The sequence below is a fragment of the Anas acuta genome, chromosome 14 (assembly GCF_963932015.1).
Source record: "Anas acuta chromosome 14, bAnaAcu1.1, whole genome shotgun sequence".
NCBI lineage: Eukaryota > Metazoa > Chordata > Aves > Anseriformes > Anatidae > Anas > Anas acuta.
The window spans coordinates 18253566-18265765 of record NC_088992.1 but is presented as its reverse complement, the minus strand read 5'-3'; positions in this window follow the sequence as shown (position 1 = coordinate 18265765).

Genomic DNA, 12200 nt, shown 5'->3' with positions numbered 1-12200 from the left:
TGTTACAATATAAGATAATATCTTTTGGAGTTCCCCACAGTTTTTTGCTCAACTGCAAATGAGAAAACAAATGTTCTCTTTTGGTAGCTTTTTCAGACAGTATTTCTCTTTATACCTCTTCCTCTTCAAACACATTAACTGTAAGTTACAAAGCCAAATGCGTGACAAAAAACAAGTGTGCACAGAAATAGACCACATGAATATTTCAGTCTCTGCTTTCACTTGTTCCTACTGCCCATGTTAATACTTAGCATTCCTCTCTCCACCTTGAATAAACGGATGATAGCAGCTTGACTTCGACAATAAAACTCCAAATTTCATTCCTTTCATTAAATTTACACAAATACAGAAGAAATATAAATGTCAAGTCTCATTCACATTTACTAAGGAAAAAAATAAACCTTCTTATGAAGTGAAAGTACAGCTGTACCTTTTAGCCATACCGGAACATACAGAAATGCCCTTTTGCCACAAGATGGTTAGGCTGGCCAAAAGGCATCAAAGCATACACCTTAAAGAGAGTTTGAAAGTATGTCACTTGGAAGCGTCAAAACTTCAGCAACTCTAACTCCTTCAAATCAGCTCACCCTGATGAAGGAGTCACCTGGGTGAACGAGAACGATGCCAGTCTGATATCAACTTCCTCTTGCTTTGCACTAGGACAGTTAAAAAAATAAAGGGGAGAGGAAAGGGAGAGGAGGTAGACACAGGGACAATCTCCTGGAAAAACTCTGCAAAGGCAAGAGGACCTACATTCAAGTCTCCACACCTGATAAATAAGTTCTCAGTGATGTGCACACAAAGGAAAACCTTTGTTTCCCTATGGTTATGTTTCTGCTGAATCAGTCCACCTGCTTTCTATATACACACAACAGATTTAAGAGGCATATTCATACTAAGCAGTATTTGTATCCTATACTAGAGCTCACAAATTGTAATAAGCCCATTATGCACTCTTCACTGAGCTAGTTGACCACCCAAAACTCCAAAAACACATTTCCATTGTTGCTTTGAATTAAATAAGAATTGTTCAAGTCCTCTATCTCAATGTCATATATAGCTATTAAAGGTTTCCTCCACTTGCACAAAGCACAGAAACTTCTTCTTAGGTAAAATTCCACTGTAGCACTCAGATCACATTTGTGGAGTGAGTTGGTCTCATAGAAACCAGCCATACATATTAATACATATAAAATAGCATTCTTTCCACCCTACCAAATTCCCATCCCCCCACTTGCCTTTCAGTGTTTTTTCTCAGGAGCCCATAAATGCAGAAAGAAAAGGATAATCCCAAACAGACTGACTCCTCAAACCAATAAAGAGAGGCATTGCAGACTGATTTAATTACTGCAGCAATGCTTGCTCGCACAAGGGTGACCCAAATACACAGGGAATTTGCACATTCAAAGATAAGGAATTTCATAAACTCATCTCTGTTTCAGACCTTACCTTTAACTTAAATTTCCTTCTACCAAGTTATCATAACAGAACGTTTTTGTTCTACAGGGGGTTAACCATTCATGTAGATTTAATTTATGGCAATTTAAACTGTGTCAGAAAGTTAATAACTTAAGAATAATGCCTGTGTCTCTTTGTGAGCTTAATCAGCATCCGTTACTGTGCAAGTTATTTCTGACTTTCTGCTATTCACATGTTTTAAGCTAAAACTACATTTACCTTGAGTGGAAACAAACAGACCCATCAGACCTCAAAACAGATACTTAGCTTGCCCAAGCTCTTTACTCACTTTTAGAAGTGGAGAAATTGCACTTTTCCTTTGGATTTTCCTTTGTGTAACTACAAATCAATACTTGTACAAAAATAAGAAAAGAGTGAAATGAGATCTAGGCTCTTGCACATATATTGATAGTGTCTGTGAATCTCATTGTCTTCATCTACCACTATAAACCAAGAAAAAACTCAGTGGATGACTTGTACTTCAAAGTGGCTTTTATACAAAATGAAACTGGTACAAGAAAAAAAAAAAAAAAAAAAAAAAGATTGGGTCATAAGTTAAACACATTTATAAGTGAAGTATCAACAGATGAAATACTCATTTCTAGTGTACAGATGGGTAACAGGAAATGTCAATATACCAGAAAACTATAGCAAAACAGGCAGTGCATTGAAGCCACATGAAGCAATGGTGGCACTTATGCCCTATAAAGCAACTTGGGCATTTAATTATAAGGACCATAAATCTTGTGTTTACTGCATTAGATATGGATTTTGCTTGCTTTCAATTTATAAATCTGTAGAACATCTGTGAAGCACACCTCCTCTGAAATCACAGCCCTCTCTTGTTAATGACCAAACAACAGGTGACACAAGCCCAGCCATTACCTGAGCAGTTCGCAGTCTATGGTACAGATTGGAATATTTTTCTGGCTTCACAGAGACACAGCTGAGATGTTATCTAAATTAAGTGACAAATGAAAGATGAAAAGATTTTCCCATTTCAACTCAGCTGCGTTTTTTCTTTTTTCTTCTTCTTCTTTTTTTCTTTCATATTTTCCTTTTTTTTTTTTTTTTTTTTTTTTTTTTTTTTTTTTAACAAAGTACCAAAGAGTTCTAGAAGACTAAGTTGCCTGGTAAATAATTGTGCTAGCCACTTATAAATATTAACACCAAAAAAAAAAAAAAAAAAGACAAACAAGACTGATTTCATTATTTTTTTCCCCTAATAGAACTAAATGATACAAGTTCAGACATAAAGCTAATCATTACAAATGTACATTGACTCCATTTGAAAAAAACACACTTACTCAAAAGAGATTTATTTCAGCAAATTCAGGTTTTGAAGAGCAGAGCAAAAATAAAGGTAAGTATTAACATTAATAATTACTAAGAAAGGAGAAGAAAATCTTACTAAATACTTTGCAACAGTGGGAAGTAAAACAGCATTTCAGTGCACAAATGTGTTTTCATAGAGCTTCTTGCAGCCCCTGATGCCAGAAGCAGTGGATTAACCTAGTTTCTGTGGGCATAAAACTAGAATCTATTGCTGAGTGCAGCTGTCAGAGCCACCTGCATAACTCTGGCTCCACTCAAGTCTCAGAAGAAAGCCAAAGGGTGATTTCAGGATGCTTCAGTGTCCACTTTAATTCACATTTGTCAAAAAAAAAAGTGACTAATAAAAGCTAGGGAGATTGACAGCTGCTAATAATGTCTGCCTGGAAGGTTCCTTATGCAAAGTTGAAATAATTTGTGCTTGTCACATTCTTCCAGCATACCCAGTAATGTCAGTTTGACCTTTGTTTTTACTTGCATACCTCAGATGGCCTTCCCCACCTTGTTTAGAGCACTTTAGGAGCAGTCAGGCAGCAGGCTGCTATTGCCAAGTTGAAATAACAAGCAAAGGCAATTGCATGGAAAAAAATCAAATCTCACACAGATAAAAAAGAAAATAAGATAGGGTCCTCCAGCTACCAACAAGTAAACTTCAAACAGTTCAAATCAGCACTGAAAGTTCAGATGCTTATTTAGACTCTTCCAGATATCCTCAAATTTAAATCTGGAGCTGAAATTAGGCTGATTCATTGAAGATTATCTATTACAGCTCACTGTGCTCTATTTTGTTCACTCAAGCACAGCCGAAACCCACCTGATTTAGTCCTCGACTATACAGACACTATCCACATAACATGAAAAACAAACATTGCAGTTAAAGGCTTGCATTTTCTTTATAGGACTTGTGCATGTCCAAAGATATGTTCATTCAACAAACTACAAAAGCCATTGTTTTCACTGGCCTGCCTAATAATGGAGCTATGCAGTAGCCACCAGGCTGACTTGGCTTGTGCCAGAAAAATTTCCCCAGCTCCCTGTTTCTGGGAGCATTAGCACATTCTAGACACCCACAAAAAATTCATTTTCCATTTTCTGTATCAAGAGCTCATGAAACCTACAGAAAGCAAAGTTCAGCAGGTTCCCAAACATAGGCTGAACAAGAACAGAACATTCTGATAAGAGCTCAAATTTTCAAAGCCAATGGAATGAGAAAATAAGCTATCTTGTAGTTTGCTTCAAGCTTCCCAGATAAAGTGGATATGCCAAAAAAAATAGCCAGCAAAACAATTTTTGTAAGTTTTGAAACAGCTTAGTAGGTAACACTGAAAATACATGTATTTCAGTTTCTCTCTTTCTTTTTTTTTTTTTTTTTTAATTCACATTACTCCAATCAAAATTAAGACCATTTTGATGGATACCTCTGGCCTGTTTAAAAGAAAATGATGCTGAACCCTCCTTCCATTTGTTGCATTTCAGAGGCCTTCATACATAAGGGCACAGTTCAATATATTTAAGCTAGCTCTAAAAGATTTGGCACATATAATAGCTATACTACAACAGCATTGCATCTGGATTAGATAAACTCTGCTGAGAAGATTACTCTCTGTGCAGCAGTGATCTGGTTGATATATTGAAGTGGTGAAAGACACGGACTCCTGATGGCTCTTGAACAGGAGACCTTTATTGCCATTTTTCACCACTATGTATACTTTCCCCATAGCCCCATGTGCTGTCCATGTGCCTGAATCTGTCATACAATTGGTTAGAGACTCTCAGACACCAGCCTCAAGCCAGCCAGCAATTGGCCACTGCCCAAAGCTCATCTTTAACACTGTAGCCAAGTTAATTTATCTGGACCTTGCTCAAGTTTTTGTTTCTACCGCTTATTTCCTCATTATCTCTAATTCAGGGACGTGTGAAACAGCGCAAAGCCACCTGCGAATTCCTTTCCCGCAATTCCCCCTTTTTTATTTTCAACCAACCAAACACTTTCTATAGATTTTTCTATCAAGCACCGTAGACATTGCAATGAGCAAAGTACAATAAGCAACAGGGTGAAAATCACAAGCAGAATTACAATTGCAAAGTAGTGTGCCTACTAGAATATACGTCAGTCAACAAGACACTAGGCGCTAGGGTTGTTGCTTCACAGCAATGCTGCATCTCACTCGCACAGCACAATCACATAAAGAGGCCTCTTGCACTTCTCATTCATACCACAGGAAAATATCACTTGAAATAATTTGTCCGTGGCTTCAGGAGGTCCTCGTCTACTCCCCCAGTGAATGGCTGAGAGTGGAGACCCCTCCAAGGAAAATGCTTGGGGTGCACCTAGGGGCGTCCGCTCCACAGTCGATCCCACAGCTGAGCAGAGCAGCTCCTGGTGCAAGGAATTATGCCATTATAGCTTTGTATAATTACACCAAAGAGATGCATTGCAATAAGGAGCAAGTGTGGCATTGACGATTTGTTTCATGGTTTGGTTTTTGCCCGAGCAATTAAACCTTACACATGCTGTTGCTGTTACACTTCCCAGGATATCTAATTCCTGTGGCTCTAGGGGCACTTGCGGTAAGTAAACAGTCCAATCTTTGTTATCTGCCGGGTTCCCCACCAGACATGTCATAAATGGGTCATTATCACTAGCCAAGGACAGGCACATTGCTTCTTGTCACGTCACATTGGTGAGGGTGACCCAGATGTTGTGGCATGGTTGGATGGAGACCCAGGGCTGACAATAACTGATGACAGCTGCAATCGTGAGGAGGAGGCCAACTCCCCTTACTCCCCTTGCTGGTACCCATCTTGGTCCATGACCTGTGGAGACACAAGCATACCCTCGACCCCAAGTTATTAGAGGCTGGGGTCCCTCCCAAAAACCTGTATTTAATTTTATTTTTTTTTTACCATCACTAAGGCCTGCTCTGATTGTGGCACCCATGACAGCATGGAATTCATACTTTTGTAATGTTTTACTATGGGTGGTACCTCTTCATGAGGAAAGGGTAATGATAGGTGACTGATTACGTAAAGTGCCTTTCCCAACCTGTTCTGTGGTGTTTCCTGTGTGTCTTCCCCTTTTTGTTTATTTAGCAGTGCTTTCAAGGTGTGATGTGTGCGCTCTACAATGGCTTGACCCATGGAGGAATGAGGAATTCCTGTGATGTGTCAGATACCCCAAGCTCGAACAAAGGTTTGAAGGGAGTGACTACCATAGGCGGGGCCACTGTCGAGTTTTAGTTCCTTTGGGATGCCTAGCATTGCAAAAGTGACATGGAAGTGAGCCTGGACATAGCAACTAATTTCACCCACCACAGCTGTCACCCAAATAGCATGAGAGAAAGTGTATGGTGTAACTGTGCTTGCTCTAACACCAGGGCAGTCAGGGTCCCATTAGTTAGCTGGTCAGCACATGCGTTACCCTCTGCAAAAATACCAGGTAACACGGTGGCTCTGCATGTGAATAATACCATACAGGTGCACTCACTACTCTACCAAAAATAACAGCTCCTTAAATTTTAGAAACAAGTTTTCCTTTGGGGTGTGTTTCAAATGCGTCCTCTCAATACGCTGAGCACCACCTACAGCATACTGTGAGTCCAATACAGTATTCAAAGGTACTATTTTTTTTTTCCTTTTTTCTTTTCTCTCTTTTTTTTTTTGTTTGTTTCCAGCTGCAAGGGGCCCGTGTCCTTGATCACTGCATTGATTTGTCACAAATCATGCATTAATCCCCATTTCCCACTCTTCTTTTTGATAACAAACACTGGTGAATTCCATAGGCTGTTTGTCAGAACAATATGTCCTCGTTGGAGCTGTTCTTGAACCAAGTCCTGCAGACTACTGCTCGGAAAAGAATCAATTGAGCAATTCTAGCTCCCTTTGGTATTGACAATGGTGGAGACAGTGTCCAAGCCATAGCTTGGATTAGTCCATTATAATTGGCATCAGTTATCCCCGGCAAAACAAACAATCCAGTCAAAGTTGTACTTGACCATCCTAGCAGCAATACACTACAGTCATTCCCAATTGTTCCTTTGACATTCATTGGAGTTTTATGAACACGTGTACCCCACAAAGTGGCGTCTGTTACTGTGGAGACATCCACTCAGGCACTCCCTCTGGTTCTTGCTGAGAGGGTGTCCACAGTGGTAACTGTGGCAGTGGGGCTGCAGCGCGGAACCCTGCTCCACTGTGGTACTCCATGGGCTGCAGGGGGACATCCTGCTTCACCATGGGCCTCACCACAGGCCGCACGGAACTTCTCCTCCGGCACCTGGAGCACCTCTCCCCCTCCTTCTGCACTGACCTTGGCACCTGTAAGGCTGTTCCTCACTGCTCTCACTCTCCCAGCTGCTGTGTGGCGCAGCATTTCTCTCCCCCCTCCCCTCCCTTTTTTTTAGTCCCTTCTTAAATATGCTCTCACAGAGGCACAAATAACATCGCTTATTGGTTTGGCTCTGGTCAGCAGCAGGACCCTTACCAAACATGGGGCAGCTTCTAGATTCTTTTCACAGAAGCCACTCCAATGGCCCTCTGCTACCAAGACCTTGCCACGTAAACCTGCTATATTTCACCCCTTGCCTCTATGAAAAGCATATTTAAGAATAATCACTATATACTCTTACTTTACAATCATCACAATCTTCACAGACTTCACTTACATAAAAAAGAAAAAGAATTTCTCACACCAAAATAAACATAATATCATCAGAACACCAATGAGGTAGACAATTTACACACACACCACTCCTCATCCCTTCACCACACTAATATGAAACACATTCTTCACAATTGCTGCTTTCTTAAATTCTTCACAAGTATTGCATTCTTAAAGAAAAAATCCAGTCCATGTTTTGTCCTTTACTTCTCTCAACTATTATCCTTATCTAAAATTCCTTGAGCCCCATGTTGGGTGAGTAAAAAACAGTAAGTTATCATGGATTTGGGGTAGGAGTTTGAAGAAACCAATCTTCCAGCAGTATCGGACAATAAATGGCATAGAAACTATATAAAGAACTATACAACTATAGAAAGAAACTATATAAGAAAACTTAAATAAGAAACTATGTAAGAAACTATATATATAAAGAAACTATATAAAACCCCTTTTTATTAGTAGTTGTATAAAGCTTTACTATGGCCTCTTCTTCTGCAGAGAGGTTAACTCCCATGATTAATGCCCAGCCGCTCACCTGTCCTTCAGGTGACGTCTCACAACTTCTTTAAAACAGGTTTGTATGTAGTAAAGTTTACAATACAGCTTCTACTCAGCATTCATACATCTTGACCAACATGGAAATAACTTCATATTTTTCAAGCTGATTCATCCAGTCACTGTGGCTTTTGTTTTCATTTACTCTAACTGGATGCAGATGCTGTTCTTCTAATACATCTTTTTTTTTTTTTTTATAAATAAATTTGCAATGCAATTAAATGAAATTTATAACCCGAACCCTTAATAGTTTCTTGCTCATAACCCGAGTGCAAAATGTTACCTGAGATTTATGTGCATTTGTTATGCACACAAAATTCCTTTTGTTTTTTGACTGACAATAGTTCTGGAGTCTAAAATCTAAATAAATAAATAAATAAATACTTTATGTTTTGCTTACTTGGAAAATGATCATTAATTTCAGCACAGAAAATATTGTTATTAAAAATATTGAGTGCTGTCTTGGGTGAATAACTCATCTATTAGCCTGGGATCAATGTAAATTAATCTACTCAGCACCATGAAAAGGCTGTTTCTGCTCCTTATGTTGCATCAGGGTAGGAAAAGGTCTGATAAAGAATGGATGAATAGGCAGAACAAATAATTTGTCATACAACTTCCTTTTAGAAGCAAAGTAATTAATTTAGATAAATTATATCAAGCGTCCTGCATTTTATATGAGAATTTCATTAAAGTAATGACACTTTGATTAAGTTCCCCTCTAACACGGATTATCTGCAGGAGAAAATTAGCACTTTCATTCCTCTTCTCTTCAACATCCTCTAACAATTCCTGGCTATCACCAGCTCTTCATAATCAGCCAAAAATCTCTTCTCTGACTCCAAGCCTATGTAGTATCCATATCATCACCATCTACATAACAGCACACAGCGGGGCAACCCATCAACACCCTTGTAAGATTCCTGCCTAGAGAACCTCGAAGTTAAGACCCTTACTAATGCCCATAGCCCCAGAAAACATCTTATAGGTAATTATTTGGATATTACATTTTTCTTAACACTGAACGCTTATATAGAATTAAACTGCTGCTGAAATCAAAATCTGAACCTTGTTCCTGGAGCTATATCCATAGAGAAGACAGACAGTTACAACAGCCCATTCATTTTCTCGTGACTTCTCCCTTTCATTTATGTGGTCAGTGGGACTCTCGATGTGCAGAAGGAAACCTTTAGATCAGTTGACTTCTCTCTGCTCACTATGAAGGTATTTTCACAGCATGCTTATATAGCTATTGTTTTATAAAACTGAAGTGAAAACATTTCAGCCATTTACTGCAAACATAGTCAGAAGAAAGCCATTCAGTATATGTCACCCAAAATCATAAGATCAGGTCATGAGATTGTTTTCTCAGATCCTAAAATGATACAGAAGCCAAATTATCCACAGCAGAAAGCCCACCTAAAAGGTGAAATCACAAATTTTCAGGTGTAACACCTAAAGGGGAGAGCTATTAGAGAATAGGTCCCAAAGTGAGCATACCCTCTGGGTAATAAGGAAAGCAGATATAGAATACTACTGTGAAGTGCAGTATGTTGTAAATTGTTCAAGCTAGTTTGCCAGAGGTTTACCCGAGTCTGTTTTTCCCATGGGTTATAAACCCTGAAAGTTCATAGAGGCATCTTCTATCATGGTTTATTTGTGATATATGAGGTTTGGAAGACGGACAAGTCTTGCATATCAGGGGAAGCAGAGGGACTACACAACTTCCATATATGATACCAAACTCATCCCAGAAAGGGATCATCATCCACAGTACTATGATGCTGATCAAGAAAAGGGAGAGCCTGCATCCAGTAGATCTAACTAATTTTGAAATATAGAGAAGGAAAAAAAAAAAAAAAAAAAAAAAAACAGATAAGGATAACTATATTTATCAAAAGGAAGCAAGCCAGTGTTGTTCAGAAGATTCACAGGGTACCAGTAGCATATATGCAAAGCTGCCATCATGAAGTAAATTAATGCCACAAGACAAGAGGTGCCCTTTACACTTAACTTTCTTGCCTCCTGAAAGCCACATTTACCTCTAGCCAGTGATGTCTGAAACCCATTTTCTTGATAATTAATTTTAATCTTTTTGTCTTTTAGTAGACCCTCTTCTGACAAGAAAAAGAAAGAATGCCTCAGCAACAGTTAGTCAGTGAGCAACTGAATTGCCAATGTCATTTCCACATTGTGGTAAATTAGCATTTTTCAAAATGGTAGGTGAAGGAGCAGATAATACGAAATAATTCCATGCAAGAGTAAAAAGTAATTTTTTTCAGACTGATTGGATCTTCAATCCTGATTTTTTTCAGCAAAACGAGAAAAGCCACATTTAAAAATCAAAGCTAAAGCCTTTTTAAAGAGTCCTTTAATCTCCCAGAAGGGAAAAATAAAGGGCTGCTCTTGCAGTCCAAGTTTTAAAGGAGAAATGCATTTCAAATGGCCACAAACTACTCTTAATCTCAATCACACTATTACATCATAGCTCATGTTAGAGGAAAAAACAACACAGCATCCAAAATTAGCTGTTCTGCCCCACCTCTATATTTAGCTTTATAAGATATGGGATTTAATTTGCAAACTCAGACATCCATTAGCTAAAAAGACAACCTAAAGGACACCTGACCTTTGAACAAATCCTGCTTCTTCCCTCCTCTCCCCCCCCGCCCACCCCCCAAAAAAAAAAGGCAGAAAAATAATGTATCAATCAGTTGAGCTAAGAAACAACCTGCTCCCATTGGAAAAAAATACACATTTAACATTTTATTTACTTAAAGAAAAATAGGGTCCAAAGCGGTCAGTCTCTCCTTACAGAAAAGATCAAGGATCGTGAGCCTTTAGGTGCACCAATGCTGCAATTCACAGCAATGGCTCGCTTTCCCAGTTTAATACAAATCAAGAGATGTAAGCTACTGATTTCATGCAAAGATTCTCTTGAAATTTCAAGATGAATGTTTGATGATTCCACAAACTTCTAGCACCATCACTTCCAAATGGAAAAATGTCCAAACAGAATCAGGTGTAACAGTAGAAAAAAACAATGATATTTATCAAGTTTTAGCTACTTTGAGCTATTTCTTGATTCTTACACAAGTCATTAAGTTAACAGTACTACCAATGTTATCAAAAACCTGGATTATTTTGGACTTGCAACATTCTCCCTTATGTATTAGCTTTATACAAATAGTATGTGCACTATACTTAGAGAACTGATTCTCTCAGATATTGAATTAAAGACGAAGTTATCTGCTAGATAATTACAAGACAGTTCATTACAAACCTACCTCTCCATCCCTCACTGACTGCAAGCACAGCTCACTTTTTTTTTTTCATTTTATTATTATTATTAAGAGCTCCTTCAAAGATTCCATTGTCCAAGACATTTGTGGGAAACCTTCTGTAGCATGTCCTGAAGCTCCTCAGTCAGACTACTGATTTAGTAGTCAGGGCTGACTCACATGAGCACATATGACTGACTATACGTACGTGAGAAGGATTTCTCTTCAATGAAAAGATACATTAACTGATAGCTAGTCTAATATAAACATCACATTAACAGAGATTATCAGAGCTGTAGGAGGTTACAACTAGAATTGGAACACCAAGGAATATTCCCCACTTAGTAAACTGAATTGATTTGCATATTTTGCCATTGTTTAGTAACTCAGTTTCATGTCTGTCTAACATGACTTACAGTTACATTAAAACAGAATGAATTATTTTCCCTGATGAAATAATCTAGATAAACTTCTCTACAGTAGCTGTACAACCAAAAACGTGTAAATTCAACAAAGCCATTGCACCATATTATTGTATCTGTTATGCCCATACTTCCTTGATTTTTTTTTTTTTAAATACAACTGAATTGCTGTAACCTTAATGTTTTGCAGAGCTTATCTCTATTCTTTTTCATATGGCAGTATCTCCATGCATATTCAAACAACCTCCAATGCTTATTTATATAGTGCCCTCGCATTCAGCACTATTTACTTTTGCATCACAGTGATTTCTTAGAAACAAAGGTCTGTAAGCTATACCTAGTCCACACATATAGCCCTTGATGATGTCAAAGGGGACAGGAATAATATGAAACATTATGAAAACTGTGGTGCTACACGGTGAGAGACTTGGACCTAATCAACAAGTGTTGGTGCTAGAAAGTGAAACAGGTTTATAACAGGTTTTTGTCAAA